This window comes from Carcharodon carcharias, chromosome 4, assembly GCF_017639515.1.
Source record: "Carcharodon carcharias isolate sCarCar2 chromosome 4, sCarCar2.pri, whole genome shotgun sequence".
Lineage (NCBI taxonomy): Eukaryota > Metazoa > Chordata > Chondrichthyes > Lamniformes > Lamnidae > Carcharodon > Carcharodon carcharias.
Window position 1 is genome coordinate 54,171,297 of NC_054470.1, and position 20,904 is coordinate 54,192,200.

At 47.6% G+C, this 20,904-nt stretch overlaps 1 pseudogene; it reads right to left on the reverse strand.

Moving 5' to 3' along the window:
* Nucleotides 1-1,773: 1,773 nt before the first annotated feature.
* On the reverse strand, nucleotides 1,774-1,948 carry LOC121277546 (annotated as a pseudogene).
* Nucleotides 1,949-20,904: the final 18,956 nt, after the last annotated feature.

Sequence of the window (20,904 nt, forward strand, 5' to 3'; positions counted from 1 at the left end):
TAGGCTACCAAAGACCTGCTTCCACCTCATGCCTGGGCTGCTGCGTCCATCCCGGATGTCTGAAAAGTCCCTTTCATTTGCACCTAAAGTCCACTCATTGCCTGTACAATAAAGTTTAGAGCCACTCACATCCAGCATTAGACACTGGTGTGCCCTGCACCTACAAAACACGTGAAGCATACTCAGGCCATCAAGACAAAAGGAAAATTTATCTCATTTTGACACCCACATTAAATGAACAGAACTATATATGGTGTTAATGGTCAGACTGGTAAACATATTAACAAAACATGGCGGAACAGAAGATCACCCATGAACTGTCCCTCTTGTGTTCATGGTGCTTTAAACTTACATTTGCGAGTGTTGTGTCTTGTTGCCCGCCCCTGTCACTGGCAGCAGCATTGGGGGCAGCCTGTTGAGTTTGATATCTTGACTACCCTTGGCAGTCATGCTCTGGTCAGTGGAGCCTGTGCTGGTCTCGCCTGGGAGGGTGCAGCCAGTGCCACGGCTGACACCCTCCAGTCACTGCAGCCTCATCAGATGCTACAGTCACTGGCTGAGAGGTGGAGGAGTTGCTGCCATCATTCAGAGCACCCTGAGAGGAGGCTGCAGAGACAACAAGCAGGTCATGCACCAAAGTGAGGTCATTCTAGGACTCCCTGCTCGCCATTGATAGATGTGCACCTGGCTGGGATACTGGGTACCTCATCCATCTCTCACACTGGCACTGAACACCTGAGGTCAATGTCTGTGTGAGTGCTTGCACGTCCGAGCCCAACCCCTGGAACCCCTGATTCTGTCCCTGGAGCTGCCTCTCCATGAGAGTCACAGTGCACTCGGCGATGAGTATCAACTCAGTGCTCATGCTTTGCACGGACTTATCCACAACAGAGACCATGGCTCCTGGATCTCTGCTAAATCATCCCGCTGGCATCCAGCATTTCCTGCCTAATGGATGACTCTAGAAGCTCATCATCAGTCTTCGGTTCAGCATTGTCCTGGTCTCCAGCAGTCCTCTGACTGCCGACGCCCTGGGGACTCTCTGCCTCCGCCTGCTCCTCAAGCGAATGTGAAGTGCCCTCACAGCTGTACAGCGATATTCTAGCCGATGATCTAATGCCCACCGAGGTGCCCCTATCTGCGCTGGTGCCTGGTTCAGAGATCAGATGTGACGCAGGTGCCTCTAAAGCCCCGTGGTCCTCCGGTGTCAAGGGCTCTTCAGGGTCCTGCATTTGAGCGCGAGCTGGAGAACCTAAGGGAGAAGAACAACATGTCATTAGTTTAAGTAATTACACTGTCACTGTGCATGTCAGTCACTCTGGTGAGACAATGGAGATCTGCATCATGGTGCCATCATTTTTCAATGATTAACAGGGACTCCAGGTTTGAGGTTCCCATTAATGATGAGACTACACAAGAACGTTTGCACAATCCAACACTCTCACCTCTGTGCACTGCACTCTCACCTTTGTCAGAGATGACTGCCTCTCCACGACCAGCTGACTGAGGTGGGTGGTGGCTTTCCAGCTCCAATGCATCCATTTTGTATTGCGTCAAAATTAAGAGGTTTGGGAGGGGGCCTCCGTCCGTCTTTGACCTCTCAATGGTGTTATGGCTCCTCTTCTCCTGAAAGTCCACTCCCTACCCATAGCACCCATTGCAGTCTGGCCAGTCTCAGGTGAGGAACACTTTGCAGGGCACATCCGAGTCATGGCCCTCGACCCACAAGGCACTCAGGCCAAGCGCTACTTAAACCTGATGGATTTTGATAAATGTGTGAACACAGCAGTAAAGTCCTATTGGCAGCAAGAGCCTGGAGTAACAGGTTATTCACATCAGAGCAGAGGGGCTACCTTGCAGGTATATTACTTTAACATGCCAATGACTCAAGCGCATTTGACTGTACAACCACTTGGCCAGCTCTGGTGGAATTGACAGTTGGCATTCAGACTCTAACACCCCCGTGCTACATGAAGTGACAGCCAGCCCTTAACACTTCTCCACACTGATCAATGCCAACTCGGTACTCATCCTTGCTGAGTGCAGCAGGTCGTGAAACCTTTTGTGGCACTGCACCCATGTGCGCCGCACAACATCATGGCCACTGATCTCAGCCGCCACCTAATCCCAAGCTTTTTTGTTCAGGCGCAGTTGCCTCCCTCGGCATCCCTTGGTATGTGGATGTCCCGCCTGACATCGACCTCCTCCAGGAGGACCATGAGGCACTTGTCCGAGAAACGGGGGGGCTGGGTGCCCACCCGGCTTGCCATCCCACCTGATGTTTCCAGCCGCTGGTGAGGCCATTGTTCCCCAGTCTCCCCACCGACTCTAACTATTTTCCCCTGGCAGCCTTCAGGGAGCTGCCTTTGCCGGTTTTAAAGCACCCACCAGGTCGCCATTGGACACAGTGCCTGACAGGCCCCTGCCCTAGCCCAGCCCCTCCCGACCATTCAGAAGATGCGTTTCACATTGGGCGGATGTTAACTGGCCATCCAGCGTGAAATTGTGTTTGTATCGCGACGTAGGCCGGGAGCGGATTCCACATCCAATTCCGCTCCCACTGACTTGGCGCGCACATCAAACGTGAAATTCAAGCCCTAGTTCTCTTGCTAAGTGCCTCTGTTTTTTATATATATGACTTGTGTTCCTTCTGTTGCTGCTCCTCTCTCTCCTTTTTCTTCATTCCCAAGCTGTCATTTGTATTTTCTGCTCACAGAGGCAAAACCGGACAGCGTAACCAATGTGTTAGCCAAAAATACAGCAGCAACATCTTATTTCTGTGATGTGTTTGTTAAGGTTTTTTGCACACTTCTCAAATTGCTTGCAGAATGCAGAATGAACAAGAGTATACTGTAACTGACCATAATAGCTATTTAAAGTTTGTATTTCGATTACTAAATTCCTCTTATATTGGTGTTGCTATCTTAGTACAAGTCTTCTGTTAATATCAGCCATATTGCTCACTGGATTCCACAAAGGCTATACATAAATATAAAATCTTTATCTGTGTTTTTTTTTGGAAGAGGTTTTGATAAGTAAACAGAGCATCAATTTGCAAGTCTCTGAAAAGGCAAAAATGTTTAGCCCTGTTAGCAGCTGAACTCATCAATAATAGTCTCTCAAGGCTCCATGATTTCCTTTACAATGCAAATGACAACTGCCAAGGTCATTTAATTTTGGGAAGAAGAAACTGGCTTGCTCTGCAGTATAATAATAACATATACATTACTAACAAGTTTCAGGTAGTTTAGCTGTCAGTTGAGAATTGTGGTTCACTTAATGTAGCAGAAACCATCTGCTTTGGTCTCAGCAGTCTCAGTATGGGCACCTATTTTGGCAAAGCATGGAATATGAGGCTAAAAATGGCCTTACTCCCATTTTTGGGCCTGGGGTTTGCAATTCCTGATCAGCCCATTGAGTCAGGCAGCTTACAAACTGTCATGCTGCCTCCTCATTTCCATGATTGCAGTGTTCAGCCGAGCTCGACCCTCGCCTCTGGCTGGCTGAACACTCAACGTCACCAGCGTTTGTGGCAAGCACATGTTCCAATTAGCCTGCTCCTCTTAAAGGAGAGCTGCTCTGGATGCTGGGAAACTGCTGCAGGACGTGGTTGTAGAAGGTTCCCAAATAGAGCAACAGGGGGAGAGAGAGAGAGAGCAGTCAGGCTGTCGGATATGACGCTGGAGGCCTTAATCCAGGAGGCTGACAGGAGAGAGGCCCTTTCACAGGTAGCCGGGTGGCCCTCAAGACATACATTGAGAAATGAATGGAAGTAGGTGGCAGGAGGTTCTGACCCTGAGGACCTGAGAGCAGTGCTGAAAAAAAGTTCAATGACCTCATGCAGATGAGCAAGGTTTGTGAATGCATCTTCACACCACATCTCATAGCCACCACACCATCAACCTCTCAAGCTGCTCAGTGCAACACAGCCCCTTTACTTCACCCTGTTGTGGCTGCTGACAGTTCGGACACAGGCCTAGCATTCAGATTCTCCATCTCATCCTCACATAACCACCAATGGTGCTAGCCAACATCCACCTCTTACAGCTTCCACATGCCCCTAACTATTCAGCTGTGGTAGGCACATCACCTAAACACAGTGCAACAAATTAACTGTCATTTTTTGTTCTCTTTGCAGGACATGGTGGCCCATAACCTCAGGGAGCAGAGCAGAATTGGCTGAAGATAGGCCTGTCTCCCTAAGCCTGCTGGAGGAGAGGGTGCTCTCCATCACCACGGCGACTGTAACCAAAGCCTGAATTTTACCTTTGGCAGTCGGGCCCAGGATCAGCCGGGAAACAGACCGTTGACTGCGATCGGCCTCAGACTGCGATTTCACACTGGCTGGCTAATTAACAGCCAGTCAGCATGAAATACATGCTGAAAAGCTCAGCGCTGTGGGTATGGGGGTGGAAAGCGGGAGGGCGATAACATCACCACGGGCGTGGGTGAGCGCTGGAAGAGAGCTCCCTGAAGGCACACCGCTGCCTCAGGGAGCTGCAGACTGTCAAATGGTTGAATAAAGGTTTAAAAAGCTGCAAAAAATATCTATGCATCACAGTCAAGCCCCTGAAAATATACCTCATTAAAAATGCTGTCCGCGGATATTTATTTTTATTTTATTTCACAACAGAAGTCTCATCCCACCCTTGGATGAGGTTTGATGAAAAATATATAGGCCGCCTGGCCGATTTGCCTGTCTGCCAACCGTAAGTTGGATGGGCCAAGAAAAAACGCAGATAAATGTGCCGTTAATGGGCTTAATTGCCTGCTTAATTGTTGGCGGGCACGCTTCCGACTTTTGCCTGCGCCCACCGAGCGAAATATCGTGCGAGTGTGCGATGATGTCAGGACACTCGCCCGACGTCTTCTCATGTGATTTTATGCCCGATCGGGTCAGGCGTGTGCCTGCCCACCCATGAGACATAAAAGCTGTTGCATCCGAAACCTCCGAGATCATTCAGGGTAACTATGTTCCTGCCTTATGGCCCTTCTCACATTCCATCTTAAAGTCATCCTACTTTCTTTCATGAAGTGAAAGTGATGATTTGACCATTAACCTCTTGCATTCCACCCCACACCTCCTACCATCACCCCAGCAGTTTCAAAATATGGGATCTCCCATTTAAGATGGTGATGAGGAGGAAATTCTTCTCTCAGAGGGTTATTTGTGTTTGGAATTGTCTCCTCCAACAAGGAGTGGAAGCTGGATCATTGAATATATTTACAGCTGAGTTAGTCAGATTTTTAAGTGACAAGGGGGTCAAGAGTTATGGGGGATAGGCAGGGAAGGAGAGTTAAAGCCACATCAAATCAGCCATGACTGATGGAGCAGACTTGAGGGACCGAATAACCTACTTCTCCTCCTATTATGTCCTTTGCAGTCCAGCAATCTCTGCTCCAACTAGTTCCTGACATTACTGAGGCATTGCCTAGGGGTAGCGGCAGTAACTCCGTGGACCACCAATCGGCGGTCCTCTGTCAGGATGACAACATTGCTGCCTCCAACACTGCCATTTGGTCAGTGACATTGCTGTTGTCTCTCAGTCAGTCAGCCCAGACAGCTGCAGCACAAGCCGAGGTGCAGTCCAAAGACAGGTCCTCAAGCAAGGCCGTCTGCAGCATCCCCTAGTGAAGATCAGCAGCCTACCCAAGCTCTGTTGTGTCCCTGGGGATTCATTGCATTGGAGCACTAAGCTAGGCAAAGACATCTCATGGTTAGCTCAGGGCTCCATTGGTCCTGTGTGGTCCAAGTTTGCAGACAGCATTCATCAAATCAGCCTGATGTCATGATCTGCCCACTGTCAAAGCTTCCGTTGCACGCATGTCACATTCATTCTAACACTCTTCCCAGCACAGAAAACCACATAGGCCATATCAGAAGTGGCCAGAAGTACTATGGGTGCTATTTTAAAGGCCTCCTGCTTCCATTAAGTTAGTTACTGCCATGCTATATTGCTACATTTTCCAGCCATACAGTTCTCAACACATATTGGCTTTTTCTAAGCTTATTATCAGGAGAAGCTTCACCCTCTTAATGTTGAACCAAACATTTAACCTACTGACCCTGAAATTCAACATGGCCACCACCTATTATCCATTGTGCATTCAGCAGGAAACTGAGAGAAATGGTATAAACAACCACTTTCAGCCATTTGTGCCATCCCTGGAGAGTTTATGACAGCTGCCTATTGGAAGTCGGTCTGATCATTGTGGAAGATGCTAAATGTGACACTGAAATTATCAAAGAATTGAAATAGTAAGTGGTGCTTTCAAAATGAATTTGATTCAAACAGCAAAGAGGAAAAGCCTATGTACAAGAAAACGTTTGCTAAAATGTTATGTCTGGTGAACACTTCTCTATGGCTGTGAAACCTGGACTGTGAGCAACCAAATGATCAAAAGACTGGAAGCCTTTAAAAAGTGGGCATACATAAGAGTGCTTAGAATATCTTAGAATGAGAGAGAGTAAACGAGGACAATGGTCTTGGGAGAATGAAATCCAGAAGAGGCATGATAGACAATAGTATCTGCTGAAAATTGAGTTATTTTGACCATGACAATATATACAGAAAACTGCATGAAGGCCGCATCAATGGTAAAAGGAGCCAAGGAAGATCAAGCATTTCCTGGACAAGCAACATCAAGGAATGGGCAAACATAAACTATCAGAAGAACATTGCATCCAACCCTCAGGAAGAGGAAGGATCCTGAAACAAAAAACATCAAAATGGCAGCAAGTGAACATTTCAGAATTTCAGAGCAGCTGTTTATTTCCATTTATTGATGCAGTGTCGATTTTAAAAGCTTTAAAATTGATGTTTTATCCTATTAAGTCTGCAATCATGTCATCCATTAGCAGAAGAATCAAGCAATCTGACCTGTTGACTTGTCCATGCTGTCAAGATAAGCTATAATTAGATAAACAGTAAGTGTGGTTCTTCAAAGCAGAACTGGTCTTACCAGGGTTTTGTCTGTTCTTCTCTTTGAAGATAAGGGTACTCTCAAAAAAAACTTGATTGAGCAATCAGTCCAAAAATTGCCAAAGCCTCTTCAGTGACAGTTGCTCTGTTTGATTTTTAGGTGAGATTGACATGTGAGTTGTAGTGTTTGACAAATAATACAGTGCTTTACAGCTACATGGACTGGTCCAAAATCTGTCCAATACTATATGGACATTTGTATACATACATATATACCTATACACATACACAATACCTATACACATATATAATAAACAAATGTATATGTATATAAAAACAAAAAAACTGCGGATGCTGGAAATCCAAAACAAAAACAGAATTACCTGGAAAAACTCAGCAGGTCTGGCAGCATCGGCGGAGAAGAAAAGAGTTGACGTTTCGAGTCCTCATGACCCTTCGACAGAACTTGAGTTCGAGTCCAGGAAAGAGCTGAAATATAAGCTGGTTTAAGGTGTGTGTGTGGGGGGCGGAGAGATAGAGAGACAGAGAGGTGGAGGGGGTTGGTGTGGTTGTAGCGACAAACAAGCAGTGATAGAAGCAGATCATCAAAAGATGTCAACAACAATAGTACAATAGAACACATAGGTGTTAAAGTTAAAGTTGGTGATATTATCTAAACGAATGTGCTAATTAAGAATGGATGGTAGGGCACTCAAGGTATAGCTCTAGTGGGTTTTTTTTTATTTTATATAATGGAAATAGGTGGGAAAAGGAAAATCTTTATAATTTATTGGGAAAAAAAAGAAGGGGGAAACAGAAAGGGGGTGGGGATGGGGGAGGGGACTCACGACCTAAAGTTGTTGAATTCAATATTCAGTCCGGAAGGCTGTAAAGTCCCTAGTCGGAAGATGAGGTGTTGTTCCTCCAGTTTGCGTTGGGCTTCACTGGAACAATGCAGCAAGCCAAGGACAGACATGTGGGCAAGAGAGCAGGGTGGAGTGTTAAAATGGCAAGCGACAGGGAGGTTTGGGTCATTCTTGCGGACAGACCGCAGGTGTTCTGCAAAGCGGTCGCCCAGTTTACGTTTGGTCTCTCCAATGTAGAGGAGACCACATTGGGAGCAACGAATGCAGTAGACTAAGTTGGGGGAAATGCAAGTGAAATGCTGCTTCACTTGAAAGGAGTGTTTGGGTCCTTGGACGGTGAGGAGAGAGGAAGTGAAGGGGCAGGTGTTGCATCTTTTGCGTGGGCAAGGGGTTGTGCCATAGGAGGGGGTTGAGGAGTAGGGGGTGATGGAGGAGTGGACCAGGGTGTCCCAGAGAGAGCGATCCCTACGGAATGCCGATAAGGGGGGTGAAGGGAAGATGTGTTTGGTAGTGGCATCATGCTGGAGTTGGCGGAAATGGCGGAGGATGATCCTTTGAATGCGGAGGCTGGTGGGGTGATAAGTGAGGACAAGGGGGACCCTATCATGTTTCTGGGAGGGAGGAGAAGGAGTGAGGGCGGATGCGCGGGAGATGGGCCGGACACGGTTGAGGGCCCTGTCAACGACCGTGGGTGGAAAACCTCGGTTAAGGAAGAAGGAGGACATGTCAGAGGAACTGTTTTTGAATGTAGCATCATCGGAACAGATGCGACGGAGGCGAAGGAACTGAGAGAATGGGATGGAGTCCTTACAGGAAGTGGGGTGTGAGGAGCTGTAGTCGAGATAGCTGTGGGTGTCGGTGGGTTTGTAATGGATATTGGTGGACAGTCTATCACCAGAGATTGAGACAGAGAGGTCAAGGAAGGGAAGGGAAGTGTCAGAGATGGACCACGTGAAAATGATGGAGGGGTGGAGATTGGAAGCAAAATTAATAAATTTTTCCAAGTCCTGACGAGAGCATGAAGCAGCACCAAAGTAATCATCGATGTACCGGAGAAAGAGTTGTGGAAGGGGGCCGGAGTAGGACTGCAACAAGGAATGTTCCACATACCCCATAAAGAGACAGGCATAGCTGGGGCCCATGCGGGTACCCATAGCCACACCTTTTATTTGGAGGAAGTGAGAGGAGTTGAAGGAGAAATTGTTCAGCGTGAGAACAAGTTCAGCCAGACGGAGGAGAGTAGTGGTGGATGGGGATTGTTCGGGCCTCTGTTCGAGGAAGAAGCTAAGGGCCCTCAGACCATCCTGGTGGGGGATGGAGGTATAGAGGGATTGGACGTCCATGGTGAAGAGGAAGCGGTAGGGGCCAGGGAACTGGAAATTGTTGATGTGACGTAAGGTGTCAGAGGAATCACGGATGTAGGTGGGAAGGGACTGGACAAGGGGAGAGAGAAGGGAGTCAAGATAACGAGAAATGAGTTCTGTGGGGCAGGAGCAAGCTGAGACGATCGGTCTACCGGGGCAGTTCTGTTTGTGGATTTTGGGTAGGAGATAGAAGCGGGCCGTCCGAGGTTGGGCAACTATCAGGTTGGAAGCTGTGGGAGGGAGATCCCCAGAGGAGATGAGGTCAGTGACAGTCCTGGAAACAGTGGCTTGATGTTCAGTGGTGGGGTCATGGTCCAGGGAGAGGTAGGAGGAAGTGTCTGCGAGTTGACGCTCAGCCTCCGCGTGGTAGAGGTCAGTGCGCCAGACAACAACAGCACCACCCTTGTCAGCGGGTTTGATGACAATGTCAGGGTTGGACCTGAGAGAATGGAGTGCAGTAAGTTCAGAGAGAGACAGGTTAGAATGGGTGAGAGGAGCAGAGAAATTGAGACGACTAATGTCGCGCCGACAGTTCTCAATGAAAAGATCGAGAGAAGGTAAGAATCCAGAGGGAGGGGTCCAGGTGGAGGGAGAATATTGAAGATGGGTAAAAGGATCCGTTGAACTGGGAGAGGACTCCTGCCCAAAGAAGTGAGCCCGGAGACGAAGACGGCGGAAGAAGAGTTCAGTATCATGCCGAGCCCGAAATTCATTGAGGTGAGGGCGTAAGGGTATGAAACTAAGTCCTTTGCTGAGCACTGAACGTTCAGCATCGGAGAGGGGAAGGTCAGGGGGTATAGTGAATACACGGCTGGGGCTGGGATTGGAAGATGGGGTGGGGACGGAGGGACAGGCCGGGGTGGAGGGTCCTAGATGGGTGTTGGTGTCGATGAGTTGTTGGAGCTTGCGTTCCTTAGCACTTGAGAGAAACAGAAAAAGTTTCTTGTTGAGGCGTCGGATGAGCCGAAGAATAAAATGAAACTGGGGGCACGCGCAGCTTTGAAAAAGGGTACGGCGGTGCTGCTGGAGGGAGAGGTCGAGTGTGTTCATATGGCAGCGCATGGCACTGAGAGTGGATTTCAGAATGTGACGGGCTTCCCTTCACCCCCCTTATCGGCATTCCGTAGGGATCGCTCCCTCCGGGACACCCTGGTCCACTCCTCCATCACCCCCTACTCCTCAACCCCCTCCTATGGCACAACCCCTTCCCCACGCAAAAGATGCAACACCTGCCCCTTCACTTCCTCTCTCCTCACCGTCCAAGGACCCAAACACTCCTTTCAAGTGAAGCAGCATTTCACTTGCATTTCCCCCAACTTAGTCTACTGCATTCGTTGCTCCCAATGTGGTCTCCTCTACATTGGAGAGACCAAACGTAAACTGGGCGACCGCTTTGCAGAACACCTGCGGTCTGTCCGCAAGAATGACCCAAACCTCCCTGTCGCTTGCCATTTTAACACTCCACCCTGCTCTCTTGCCCACATGTCTGTCCTTGGCTTGCTGCATTGTTCCAGTGAAGCCCAACGCAAACTGGAGGAACAACACCTCATCTTCCGACTAGGGACTTTACAGCCTTCCGGACTGAATATTGAATTCAACAACTTTAGGTCGTGAGTCCCCTCCCCCATCCCCACCCCCTTTCTGTTTCCCCCTTCTTTTTTTTTCCCAATAAATTATAAAGATTTTCCTTTTCCCACCTATTTCCATTATATAAAATAAAAAAAAACCCACTAGAGCTATACCTTGAGTGCCCTACCATCCATTCTTAATTAGCACATTCGTTTAGATAATATCACCAACTTTAACTTTAACACCTATGTGTTCTATTGTACTATTGTTGTTGACATCTTTTGATGATCTGCTTCTATCACTGCTTGTTTGTCGCTACAACCACACCAACCCCCTCCACCTCTCTGTCTCTCTATCTCTCCGCCCCCCACACACACACCTTAAACCAGCTTATATTTCAGCTCTTTCCTGGACTCGAACTCAAGTTCTGTCGAAGGTTCATGAGGACTCGAAACGTCAACTCTTTTCTTCTCCGCCGATGCTGCCAGACCTGCTGAGTTTTTCCAGGTAATTCTGTTTTTGTTTTGGATTTCCAGCATCCGCAGTTTTTTTGTTTTTTTTTTGTTTTTATCTCTGTGTTTAATTGACTGCCACTGCTCTTCAAGAAATGCCTACCTCCTTGAAGAAGTTCTGTTCCTCTCTGCGACAAGATTTCCGGATTTCTCTGTTGCCTTGTTCACCTTCATTGCTTTCCATTTCTCTCCTAGTGTTTGACAAGGTGTTTACTAAAACCCGCTTTCACAGCCATATCTCCTTTCTCAGTGACTGTCTCCGTCTCCGACTTACCCCACATGGATTTCAACTGAAATTCCACCCCTCATGTTTCGAACCCACCCAGGATTACAGGTATCTCCGGGACATAAAACGTTTCTCGGACTGCTGTTCCCGTCACATTCTGAAATCCACTCTCAGTGCCATGCGCCGCCATATGAACACACTCGACCTCTCCCTCCAGCAGCACCGCCGTACCCTTTTTCAAAGCTGCGCGTGCCCCCAGTTTCATTTTATTCTTCGGCTCATCCGACGCCTCAACAAGAAACTTTTTCTGTTTCTCTCAAGTGCTAAGGAACGCAAGCTCCAACAACTCATCGACACCAACACCCATCTAGGACCCTCCACCCCGGCCTGTCCCTCCGTCCCCACCCCATCTTCCAATCCCAGCCCCAGCCGTGTATTCACTATACCCCCTGACCTTCCCCTCTCCGATGCTGAACGTTCAGTGCTCAGCAAAGGACTTAGTTTCATACCCTTACGCCCTCACCTCAATGAATTTCGGGCTCGGCATGATACTGAACTCTTCTTCCGCCGTCTTCGTCTCCGGGCTCACTTCTTTGGGCAGGAGTCCTCTCCCAGTTCAACGGATCCTTTTACCCATCTTCAATATTCTCCCTCCACCTGGACCCCTCCCTCTGGATTCTTACCTTCTCTCGATCTTTTCATTGAGAACTGTCGGCGCGACATTAGTCGTCTCAATTTCTCTGCTCCTCTCACCCATTCTAACCTGTCTCTCTCTGAACTTACTGCACTCCATTCTCTCAGGTCCAACCCTGACATTGTCATCAAACCCGCTGACAAGGGTGGTGCTGTTGTTGTCTGGCGCACTGACCTCTACCACGCGGAGGCTGAGCGTCAACTCGCAGACACTTCCTCCTACCTCTCCCTGGACCATGACCCCACCACTGAACATCAAGCCACTGTTTCCAGGACTGTCACTGACCTCATCTCCTCTGGGGATCTCCCTCCCACAGCTTCCAACCTGATAGTTGCCCAACCTCGGACGGCCCGCTTCTATCTCCTACCCAAAATCCACAAACAGAACTGCCCCGGTAGACCGATCGTCTCAGCTTGCTCCTGCCCCACAGAACTCATTTCTCGTTATCTTGACTCCCTTCTCTCTCCCCTTGTCCAGTCCCTTCCCACCTACATCCGTGATTCCTCTGACACCTTACGTCACATCAACAATTTCCAGTTCCCTGGCCCCTACCGCTTCCTCTTCACCATGGACGTCCAATCCCTCTACACCTCCATCCCCCACCAGGATGGTCTGAGGGCCCTTAGCTTCTTCCTCGAACAGAGGCCCGAACAATCCCCATCCACCACTACTCTCCTCCGTCTGGCTGAACTTGTTCTCACGCTGAACAATTTCTCCTTCAACTCCTCTCACTTCCTCCAAATAAAAGGTGTGGCTATGGGTACCCGCATGGGCCCCAGCTATGCCTGTCTCTTTATGGGGTATGTGGAACATTCCTTGTTGCAGTCCTACTCCGGCCCCCTTCCACAACTCTTTCTCCGGTACATCGATGATTACTTTGGTGCTGCTTCATGCTCTCGTCAGGACTTGGAAAAATTTATTAATTTTGCTTCCAATCTCCACCCCTCCATCATTTTCACGTGGTCCATCTCTGACACTTCCCTTCCCTTCCTTGACCTCTCTGTCTCAATCTCTGGTGATAGACTGTCCACCAATATCCATTACAAACCCACCGACACCCACAGCTATCTCGACTACAGCTCCTCACACCCCACTTCCTGTAAGGACTCCATCCCATTCTCTCAGTTCCTTCGCCTCCGTCGCATCTGTTCCGATGATGCTACATTCAAAAACAGTTCCTCTGACATGTCCTCCTTCTTCCTTAACCGAGGTTTTCCACCCACGGTCGTTGACAGGGCCCTCAACCGTGTCCGGCCCATCTCCCGCGCATCCGCCCTCACTCCTTCTCCTCCCTCCCAGAAACATGATAGGGTCCCCCTTGTCCTCACTTATCACCCCACCAGCCTCCGCATTCAAAGGATCATCCTCCGCCATTTCCGCCAACTCCAGCATGATGCCACTACCAAACACATCTTCCCTTCACCCCCCTAATCGGCATTCCGTAGGGATCGCTCCCTCCGGGACACCCTGGTCCACTCCTCCATCACCCCCTACTCCTCAACCCCCTCCTATGGCACAACCCCTTGCCCACGCAAAAGATGCAACACCTGCCCCTTCACTTCCTCTCTCCTCACCGTCCAAGGACCCAAACACTCCTTTCAAGTGAAGCAGCATTTCACTTGCATTTCCCCCAACTTAGTCTACTGCATTCGTTGCTCCCAATGTGGTCTCCTCTACATTGGAGAGACCAAACGTAAACTGGGCGACCGCTTTGCAGAACACCTGCGGTCTGTCCGCAAGAATGACCCAAACCTCCCTGTCGCTTGCCATTTTAACACTCCACCCTGCTCTCTTGCCCACATGTCTGTCCTTGGCTTGCTGCATTGTTCCAGTGAAGCCCAACGCAAACTGGAGGAACAACACCTCATCTTCCGACTAGGGACTTTACAGCCTTCCGGACTGAATATTGAATTCAACAACTTTAGGTCGTGAGTCCCCTCCCCCATCCCCACCCCCTTTCTGTTTCCCCCTTCTTTTTTTTCCCAATAAATTATAAAGATTTTCCTTTTCCCACCTATTTCCATTATATAAAATAAAAAAAAAACCCACTAGAGCTATACCTTGAGTGCCCTACCATCCATTCTTAATTAGCACATTCGTTTAGATAATATCACCAACTTTAACTTTAACACCTATGTGTTCTATTGTACTATTGTTGTTGACATCTTTTGATGATCTGCTTCTATCACTGCTTGTTTGTCACTACAACCACACCAACCCCCTCCACCTCTCTGTCTCTCTATCTCTCCGCCCCCCACACACACACCTTAAACCAGCTTATATTTCAGCTCTTTCCTGGACTCGAACTCAAGTTCTGTCGAAGGGTCATGAGGACTCGAAACGTCAACTCTTTTCTTCTCCGCCGATGCTGCCAGACCTGCTGAGTTTTTCCAGGTAATTCTGTTTTTGTTTTGGATTTCCAGCATCCGCAGTTTTTTTGTTTTTTTTTTGTTTTTATCTCTGTGTTTAATTGACTGCCACTGCTCTTCAAGAAATGCCTACCTCCTTGAAGAAGTTCTGTTCCTCTCTGCGACAAGATTTCCGGATTTCTCTGTTGCCTTGTTCACCTTCATTGCTTTCCATTTCTCTCCTAGTGTTTGACAAGGTGTTTACTAAAACCCGCTTTCACAGCCATATCTCCTTTCTCAGTGACTGTCTCCGTCTCCGACTTACCCCACATGGATTTCAACTGAAATTCCACCCCTCATGTTTCGAACCCACCCAGGATTACAGGTATCTCCGGGACATAAAACGTTTCTCGGACTGCTGTTCCCGTCACATTCTGAAATCCACTCTCAGTGCCATGCGCCGCCATATGAACACACTCGACCTCTCCCTCCAGCAGCACCGCCGTACCCTTTTTCAAAGCTGCGCGTGCCCCCAGTTTCATTTTATTCTTCGGCTCATCCGACGCCTCAACAAGAAACTTTTTCTGTTTCTCTCAAGTGCTAAGGAACGCAAGCTCCAACAACTCATCGACACCAACACCCATCTAGGACCCTCCACCCCGGCCTGTCCCTCCGTCCCCACCCCATCTTCCAATCCCAGCCCCAGCCGTGTATTCACTATACCCCCTGACCTTCCCCTCTCCGATGCTGAACGTTCAGTGCTCAGCAAAGGACTTAGTTTCATACCCTTACGCCCTCACCTCAATGAATTTCGGGCTCGGCATGATACTGAACTCTTCTTCCGCCGTCTTCGTCTCCGGGCTCACTTCTTTGGGCAGGAGTCCTCTCCCAGTTCAACGGATCCTTTTACCCATCTTCAATATTCTCCCTCCACCTGGACCCCTCCCTCTGGATTCTTACCTTCTCTCGATCTTTTCATTGAGAACTGTCGGCGCGACATTAGTCGTCTCAATTTCTCTGCTCCTCTCACCCATTCTAACCTGTCTCTCTCTGAACTTACTGCACTCCATTCTCTCAGGTCCAACCCTGACATTGTCATCAAACCCGCTGACAAGGGTGGTGCTGTTGTTGTCTGGCGCACTGACCTCTACCACGCGGAGGCTGAGCGTCAACTCGCAGACACTTCCTCCTACCTCTCCCTGGACCATGACCCCACCACTGAACATCAAGCCACTGTTTCCAGGACTGTCACTGACCTCATCTCCTCTGGGGATCTCCCTCCCACAGCTTCCAACCTGATAGTTGCCCAACCTCGGACGGCCCGCTTCTATCTCCTACCCAAAATCCACAAACAGAACTGCCCCGGTAGACCGATCGTCTCAGCTTGCTCCTGCCCCACAGAACTCATTTCTCGTTATCTTGACTCCCTTCTCTCTCCCCTTGTCCAGTCCCTTCCCACCTACATCCGTGATTCCTCTGACACCTTACGTCACATCAACAATTTCCAGTTCCCTGGCCCCTACCGCTTCCTCTTCACCATGGACGTCCAATCCCTCTACACCTCCATCCCCCACCAGGATGGTCTGAGGGCCCTTAGCTTCTTCCTCGAACAGAGGCCCGAACAATCCCCATCCACCACTACTCTCCTCCGTCTGGCTGAACTTGTTCTCACGCTGAACAATTTCTCCTTCAACTCCTCTCACTTCCTCCAAATAAAAGGTGTGGCTATGGGTACCCGCATGGGCCCCAGCTATGCCTGTCTCTTTATGGGGTATGTGGAACATTCCTTGTTGCAGTCCTACTCCGGCCCCCTTCCACAACTCTTTCTCCGGTACATCGATGATTACTTTGGTGCTGCTTCATGCTCTCGTCAGGACTTGGAAAAATTTATTAATTTTGCTTCCAATCTCCACCCCTCCATCATTTTCACGTGGTCCATCTCTGACACTTCCCTTCCCTTCCTTGACCTCTCTGTCTCAATCTCTGGTGATAGACTGTCCACCAATATCCATTACAAACCCACCGACACCCACAGCTATCTCGACTACAGCTCCTCACACCCCACTTCCTGTAAGGACTCCATCCCATTCTCTCAGTTCCTTCGCCTCCGTCGCATCTGTTCCGATGATGCTACATTCAAAAACAGTTCCTCTGACATGTCCTCCTTCTTCCTTAACCGAGGTTTTCCACCCACGGTCGTTGACAGGGCCCTCAACCGTGTCCGGCCCATCTCCCGCGCATCCGCCCTCACTCCTTCTCCTCCCTCCCAGAAACATGATAGGGTCCCCCTTGTCCTCACTTATCACCCCACCAGCCTCCGCATTCAAAGGATCATCCTCCGCCATTTCCGCCAACTCCAGCATGATGCCAATACCAAACACATCTTCCCTTCACCCCCCTTATCGGCATTCCGTAGGGATCGCTCCCTCTGGGACACCCTGGTCCACTCCTCCATCACCCCCTACTCCTCAACCCCCTCCTATGGCACAACCCCTTCCCCACGCAAAAGATGCAACACCTGCCCCTTCACTTCCTCTCTCCTCACCGTCCAAGGACCCAAACACTCCTTTCAAGTGAAGCAGCATTTCACTTGCATTTCCCCCAACTTAGTCTACTGCATTCGTTGCTCCCAATGTGGTCTCCTCTACATTGGAGAGACCAAACGTAAACTGGGCGACCGCTTTGCAGAACACCTGCGGTCTGTCCGCAAGAATGACCCAAACCTCCCTGTCGCTTGCCATTTTAACACTCCACCCTGCTCTCTTGCCCACATGTCTGTCCTTGGCTTGCTGCATTGTTCCAGTGAAGCCCAACGCAAACTGGAGGAACAACACCTCATCTTCCGACTAGGGACTTTACAGCCTTCCGGACTGAATATTGAATTCAACAACTTTAGGTCGTGAGTCCCCTCCCCCATCCCCACCCCCTTTCTGTTTCCCCCTTCTTTTTTTTCCCAATAAATTATAAAGATTTTCCTTTTCCCACCTATTTCCATTATATAAAATAAAAAAAAAAACCCACTAGAGCTATACCTTGAGTGCCCTACCATCCATTCTTAATTAGCACATTCGTTTAGATAATATCACCAACTTTAACTTTAACACCTATGTGTTCTATTGTACTATTGTTGTTGACATCTTTTGATGATCTGCTTCTATCACTGCTTGTTTGTCGCTACAACCACACCAACCCCCTCCACCTCTCTGTCTCTCTATCTCTCCGCCCCCCACACACACACCTTAAACCAGCTTATATTTCAGCTCTTTCCTGGACTCGAACTCAAGTTCTGTCGAAGGGTCATGAGGACTCGAAACGTCAACTCTTTTCTTCTCCGCCGATGCTGCCAGACCTGCTGAGTTTTTCCAGGTAATTCTGTTTTTGAAATGTATATGTATGTAAGATTAAAAATGAACAACTGAAGAGAGTAAATGGGCCTTGTCCATCAGTCCTATCTTGTGATATATGTCAAAACATTCGACCAGATTTTGACGATGGAGACGGGTAAGCTCGAGTCAGGAAATTTCTACGTATTTGTCTAGATAGGAGCAACCCCCACAGCAACAGTTTTCATTCCAGGGGCAGGGTGATGATTGAGCTGGGTTTGCCGCCTCCGCAGGCAGTTCAGAGGCAGGCTGGTTTGAAGGCCCGCCTCAGTTCTCTGAGTCTTTTTCCTAGTTTTATAAAAGGCTGTTGGCCCCTCAAGCCCTCGTCCCCCTCACTCCTTCATGCTATCTCCGTGCTACTGCATAGATGCCATATCACCTGCATAGCCACCTAATAACCCCATGCCACAACGATGCCACCTCATAACTGCCATGTTACCTCCTTAGCCACTCATCCAGTGTCCATTATGGGCACTCCTCAGGAACCATGTGGGAAAAAATAAGCTTTGACAACTATACACCTGATACTGAAAAAAACCTTCTATGAAAACCATTCAAAGATTTTAATTCCCCCAAGCGATCAACCTGTTATAAAACAAACATCTATTCAGCAACCATATCAAAGGCAAGTAATCCTTTAGTGGCCTCGCCAAAGTGTGACCCCAGCCCCCTACTGCTAAGGTAAGTGATGTTGGAGCTTTTGGAACACAGCCAAGCATTTATGATAGGTTTACCTATAATAACAATTAGAAAATGTCAACAATGAAGCCTACTGAAACTGTAGGAACAGTGATTATGGTTCTTTTTTTAAGAAACACAAATTGGCCTGTCAATTAATGGATGCCAGTAGCTCGTGTGTTTTTTCCACAACAAACTGATAGTTGCAGTCTGTATTTTTTCATGTTTAAAGGGCTGGGAATTTAAATTTCATACCATGACACTTAAACAGACCTTACTTACCCTTCAACCATGTTTACATCTCCTCCATCAATTTATGACTCCTGCACTGTAGGTTAAGGCACTTTCAACAGCCAAAATGGGGGTTGTTTGAATGCAGCACTAATTTAAAAATGTCCTGCTGAGTTCAGGTTTCCTACATTCCTTCCCCTTCTCTTTCCAGCAAAAATGGAATTTAATTTTTTTATGGGATGCAGACATCGCTGGCAAGGTCAGCATTTGTTGCCCATCCCTAATTATCCTTGAATTGATTGGCTTGTTAGGCCAATTAAGAGTCACCCACATTGCTGTGGACCTGGAGTCAAATGCAGGCCAGACGGGTGAGGATGACAGATTTCCTTCCCTAATGGACGTTAGTGAACCATATGTGTTTTTACAACAACTGATGATAGCTGTTATGGTCACTATTACTGAGACTATATTCCAGATCTGCTATGATGAGATTTGAATCCACGTTCCCAGAATATTAGCCTGGGCCTCTAGATTACTAGGCCAGTGACATTATATCTGCTGGAAATTGAGGTGGGAATTCTACATCCAGGTCCTGCCCGCCATTATTGAAAGTCTCTGGAGTTGGCCTTTTTCTGCGAAAATCCAGCTCCAAATCTCCTTTGGAGCTGATGGCTGAAGGGAATCTTTTTGGAGGGTAGGGGTGGGGAGCATAGAACTCATCCAGGAGCAAAGCAAAATAACTTATCCAGATCTCTATTTATTTGTTGAAGTAAATGGAAGGGGAAATGTATGAGCATTACTGGAACTATTTCAAACATTTAATTCATCTTTATACTCCTGAAGTTATAATTGTTGAACAAGTAGCTTGCCTTGTTGGAATAGAAGCTGAAAATGCTTGAAGTACACAATTGTACCATTAGTAGCTGCAAAGAGTAAATACAAATATATCTTTAAGATTGACTGTTTATTTCAATATTTTATGGTTCTGTTTGATTTTATTCACACCAACTTAGATTTACAAATTCTATGGGTTATCTAGACCATAAATATCAAGCTTTTGATGAGAATTCCTGCTTAAATGAGCTCAATTTAAACGAATACTCAAGGCTTATTTGTAATTACATCAAAAGAAACCATTAAAATTCTAAGAATAATTTTAGGAGCATGCCCGGTGCAGAGTCTCACATAGAGTGAGCACTTGTCAGATATTTCAGCAGGCATCTGAATCCCAGTACATGCTTAGGTGAAGGCTCTGTGCCAGGGGGACAGGTTTGTAAAATCACTCCTTTCAAGTGGAATCTCTCTTAACTTGCCAACTTGTGGTTTTATTGCTATACTATGCTTCTAATTCATGTCTCAAATCCATCAACATATTGGGCATAATTTTGACTTTGTCCAACAGTGTAAAAGAGATGTTAGGAAATCAGCAGCTAGACAATATCTCTCCTGAGTTTTATTTTTAAAAATCGCAAGAGATGTGAAATAGCTTGCCAATTCGGATGATTTGTTACCCACTTTACACTATCGCACAAAATCAAAAATCTACCCCACTGAAACAGTCTTGCTGCAGTGGGGATTTTCTTCTTACAGAAACAAGGAGCATCATCTATGCATAATAAGGGTTTGATAAAATGTTATCCATTTCTTTAAAAAAAAATGCAATGGCCTCAAACTGTTGAAATAGAGCATCATATATGAAGCTAATTGTCCCATTTCTTCTACCAGCTGGAAGCTTTTCTTGCTGAAAAACCATATTGAAACATCATGGCAAATTGAAAGTAGCTTGTGCCTAAAATGCCTATTTGCAGGTCCCCTCACTATCAAGAAAAAGTCAGAAAAATTATTCCCCAGGCATAAATGGCCATATTGGGGGCAAAAATGATATATAACTTTTAAAGTTCATTCTTGTACCAAAACATGCTTCTGATTTAAAATAAGGTTTATTTTTACTTTCATGGTTTTTGTAGCCATGTTAAAATGATTGGGAATACATTGCTTGAATGGCTGCGTTCTTTATTTGAAAGCAAATGAATCCCAATTTGCAATGACTAAAAATGGAAGAAAATGTGGCTACAAATAAGCATGAAGGAGCTAGGTTTAATCCCCAAGT